Source organism: Tamandua tetradactyla (assembly GCF_023851605.1).
Source record: "Tamandua tetradactyla isolate mTamTet1 chromosome 22 unlocalized genomic scaffold, mTamTet1.pri SUPER_22_unloc_1, whole genome shotgun sequence".
In the NCBI taxonomy this organism is placed as follows: Eukaryota; Metazoa; Chordata; class Mammalia; order Pilosa; family Myrmecophagidae; genus Tamandua; species Tamandua tetradactyla.
Genome location: NW_027518251.1, coordinates 2157578 through 2162672, shown reverse-complemented (window position 1 = coordinate 2162672; position 5095 = coordinate 2157578).

Here is a 5095-nt window from a genome sequence, read left to right as displayed (position 1 = left end):
GCAAATGGTGTCACACTTAAAGCATGAATAAGAAAAGAAAAAAATAGATGAATGAAAGCTCATCAAAATTGCAAATTTTCATGTACCTAGGAACTTTGTCATGAAAGTAAAAGTATATTTCTGTTGCTATTAACTACAATAGAAAGCTTTCTCTTGCTTGCTTTTTGCATGATATTTTTTAAGGATTCCTTTAAGCTTATGTAAACAATTAACATATTAAAAAGAAAAAAATTAAAATTTTCTTGAATAAGAATCTTGTTTTTCAAACACCAATGTGATTCTTTAATTAGCAATACATGGAGCCATAAATATATTAACAATAACAGTATGCCTCAACAAAGGCAGGTTATTTTCTGATCACAATGCTATTACATTTTAATAAATAAAAATGAGCAAACTAAAATTGATTGGTTTGAAAATTAAAATACAGTACAATAAACATCGCATACTTCACATAGGAAATCATAAATTTAAAAATATTTCGGAATTCACTTATAAAAACTATGCACCAAAATATGTTGGTTGCAGCAAAAGAAAATAAAAACATCAAAGGCAAATTTGTAGCCTATAATACATGGTGTAGAAATAAAAAGGAAAAGCTAGATATCAAGGATCTAAACATCCATCACAAAAATTTTCCAAAATTGATAGAAATTAAACTCACAGAAGATAATTGTAAGGAAGAAGAAAAATCAAATTAATGAACTAGGAAACAATTGCAAATATAAATGTTGATTGGAAGCAAATATAGTCTCTTTGAAAAGAGTAATAAACTTGATAAGTGTATATCTCAATTGTTCAAAAAAAAACCTGAGGCATAAATATCAACATCAGAAATTAAAAGACATATTTAACCATTTTTAAAATGTTAATAAGATCATATTGCAAAAATGACAGCAATAGATTTGAAAATCTTGAAAAAATGAACACATTTGTAGAATAATCATTACTAACCCTTGTACAGGAAGAATTAGGAAACTGGATTTAAGGTTCAATTTCCAATTTAAATGAAGAATTACAAACATCTCCACAATGGAAACATCAGCCCCACATGGTTACTATAAATTCAACAAAATATTTTTAAAAGAATGAAATTATAGGGCTGGCTGTATCAGAAAACAAGACATAATAAAAATACTATCAGACAGTATTGCAAGGAGCAAAGGACCTGAGTTGAGAGGGTATAAAAAGTTACTGAAGTCTATGTATTTTTTTTTGTATTCTATACAAAATCAAATGCATATGACTTAATGTTCTAACTTGGAAAAGCAAAAGAGTAAGGAAATGTTTTGTTAAACAGAACACAAAATTCACAATCGATAAAGGAAATGATAGTTGAATTGAACTAAATGTACACTCAAAAATGATATTCACTGGAAAGGACACATTAAAGGGGTGAAATGGCAATCCAGCAAGTGAGAGATGATATTTATCACACATAGCCAAACAAAACCACAGGTGTGGAAGTGTCTCCATCTGAAGAAATAAGAAAAAGACAGAAGGCATAATGGAAAAATGGACAAACACGTTTGAGGTTGTATCACAAAACATAATACCAAATGACCACTAAATACACAGAAAATCACTCAACCTCATTATAAATTGGGCAAAAGTGCATTAATATGCTCACTCAGATATCATATACAAATCTATATGCAAGGATTAAATAAATGACATACTTAAAATTTCAAAGTAGTGACAAATTACACAATACATTCAAAGTGCCTTTGGGATTACTTTTATTCTTCATTGGAAAAGATGTATATTTCAATGTAAATAGAAAGAAAGAGTATGAAATGGAATAGTTTCTTAAAGGTGAAAACAAAACCTTGCAACAAAGCGATCTCATGTATGTGTGTGTGTGACAGAGACATATGAAAGCTAAATAATGAAGGAAACTATTTAAATTATCTTACATAATAATATCAAACTCTATCTCATAAAAATCAGACTTAATTACAATACAACATTTATGACAGAAAATTTATTGATTTTTCAAAAATATGAATAGCTAAGACAAATCTATAAGAAAAAATGAGGACCTATAAAAATCAAAGTGGGAAATTAAAAAGTTTTACACATACCCCTATATCAATATTTAAAAAAACATGATAGGGAACTGTGTTTTCACAAAACTGACAACCTAATAAACTATCTCATGTATCACACAGATATCCAATGTTCCAGGAAACTAACAGTTTTTATACACAAAGATCACACAGCATCTCAGAATTTATAAATAGTAAAACTCAGGAACACTTGTGACTGCTGTAAGAGACTACATTCTAGGAAATGATGAGTCTTATTTCAATATTCCATACTCCTTAATCATCCATTAATCAATCTCTGGTCAGGTTATAACCCCTGATGACCTATGCACTCAAATTCTATTCCCTGAGTTTGCTTATTACAGTTAGTTTATAATACTGAGACCACACGTTATTTGTCTTTTGTTTCTGACTTATTTCACTGAACACAGTGTTCCCAAGATACATTCCCCTATTTGCAAGCCACAAGATTTCATTCCTTTCTGCAGCTGCTCAATATTCCGTTGTGTTTATAAACCATGATTTACCCTTCCTTTCAGCAGTCAAAATACCCTTAGGCCACCTCCATCTATTTCAAATCATGAACAATACTGCCATAAACATCACTGTGCTAATGCCTATTCAAGTCCTTCCTTCAAGTTTTCAGGTCTTTGGCAACAACAGGGTTGCAGGGTTATGCAACTATCCTATACTTAACCTCCTGTGGAATCACCGCAATGTGCTCCAGAGAGGCTGCACCATATGACTTCCTTAATAAGAGTAAGTATATCATATCTTTCATATCTTCTCCATTACCTGTACACTTTTGCTTATTTTTAGCACTGTTATTCAAACTCATACAATCTTTAGTAAATGTACAATCAATGCTTCCCAGTGTTATCAACATAGCTATGCATTCCCCACCACAATCTGTATGAGAATATTTCCATTTCCTCCACAAAGAAAGAAACAAGAATCTTATATTTCTCCCTTATTTGCCCCTCTTATTGACATTTAGCTTTTATCTTGCTTTTGTTACAATGAATTAAGGACACTATAATGTTACCATTAACCAAAAATGCTAGTTTTCATTAATCACATTTTTCCATATTCTCTCCCTTTTTTCACACCTTGCAATGGTGACATTCAATTGTTCTCTTTCAAGTGTAAACTTTCTGGTATTTGTAAACTTAATTGCAATCATTGCCCAGTCTAGGTTTTGCTATATTATATAGTTCCAGTTTTTATCCTCTATCTTTCTTATGGTGTCATGCATTTACCTAGTCATCTTCTTTTAACCATACTCACATTCAGTTTTGTCCATTCTATTCATAATATTGTGCAAACATCACATAGTATTGTGTTATCCATTTCGGGATCTTTACAATCAATCCTCTTGAACACTCTGTATTTCTTCAGCATCAAGTGCCCAAAATATACTCTGTCTATTTCAAAATAACCTGTTTTCTCAACTTTAACTCTTTTATTGCTTGTTATAATTAGTTCACATTAATGACATCATACAATATTTTTCCCTTTGCTTCTGGCTTATTTTGCAAAAAATAATGTCCTCAAGGTTCATTTACATTTTTGTATGTTTCATGGCTTTATTCTGTCTTACAGCTGTGTAATATTCCATTGTTTGTATAAACCAGTTTGTTTATCCACTCATCTTTTGTTGGAGATTTGGGCTGCTTCCATCTCTTTGCAATCCTGAATACTGCTGCTATAAACATTGATGGGAAAATCTCCATTCATGCCCCTGATGTCAGTTCCTCCAAGTACATACCTAGTAATGGAATTGCTCAATCATATGGAAATTCTATACTCAGCTTCCTGAGGAGCTGCCAAATTGCCTTACAGAACAGTTGCACCATTCTACATTCACCAAAACAGTGAATCAGTGTACCTACTTCTCCACATTCTGTATAGCACTTGTAGTTTTCTGGGGTTTTTTTCCCATAATTCCAATTCTAGTAGGTGATAGATAATATCTCATATAGGTCCTAATTTGCATTTCCTTAATTGCAAGTCGAGCATCTTTTCATACCTTTTTGAGCCATTTACATTTCTTCTTTTGAAAAGTGTCTATTCATGTCCTCTGTCCATTTTTAATTGGGTTGTTTACCTTTCTGTTGCACACTTGTAGGATTTCTTTATATATTTTGGGTATTAAACCCTTACCTGATATGTATTTTCCAATTATCTCCCATTACATAGGCTGTCTTTTTACTTTCCTGACAAAGTCCTTTGATGCAGTAATGCATTCAAGTTTGAGGAGATTCCATTCATCTATGTCTTCATTACTTGTGCTTTTAGTGTAATGTCTAGGAAACCACCTTCTATCACAAGATCCTTTAAAATATATCCCTATATTTTCTTTTACACATTTTATGATCTTAGCTCTAATGTGTAGGTCATTGATCCACTTAGAGTTAATTTTCCTATAAGGCATGAGATGGGTCATATTTTATTTTTTTTATATGGATACACAATTCTCAAGCACCATTTGTTGAAGAGGCTGCTTTGTCCCATTTGAGTCAACTTGACAATGTTATCAATTGTCTATAGTTGAGAGGGTCCATCTCTGAACAGTCAATTCAATTCCATTGGTCAGAGCTTATATCTTTTTGCCAATACCATACTGTTTTGACCACTCTAGCTCTACAATATGCTTTAATGTCAGATAGTGCCAGTAGTCCCACTTCATTTTTCTTTCTCAAGATATATATAGCTATTCAGACACCTTGTCCTTCTGAATAAATATGATTATTTTTTCTATTCTTGCAAATAAGTGGAATTTTAATTTGTATTGCACTGAGTCTATAAATCAATTTGGATTGAATTAATATAATAACTATATATAGTCCTCCAATGCATGAACATAGTAGGTCCTTCCATTTCTTTAGGTCTTCCTGGATTTCTTTTAGTAGTTTTTTCTAGTTTTCTGTGTACAGGTTATGTCCTTGGTTAAACTTTTTCTTAAATATTTGATTATTTTGTTTGCTATTATAAATAGGATTTTTTTCTTGATTTCCTCCTCAGATTGCACATTACTGGTGTACAGA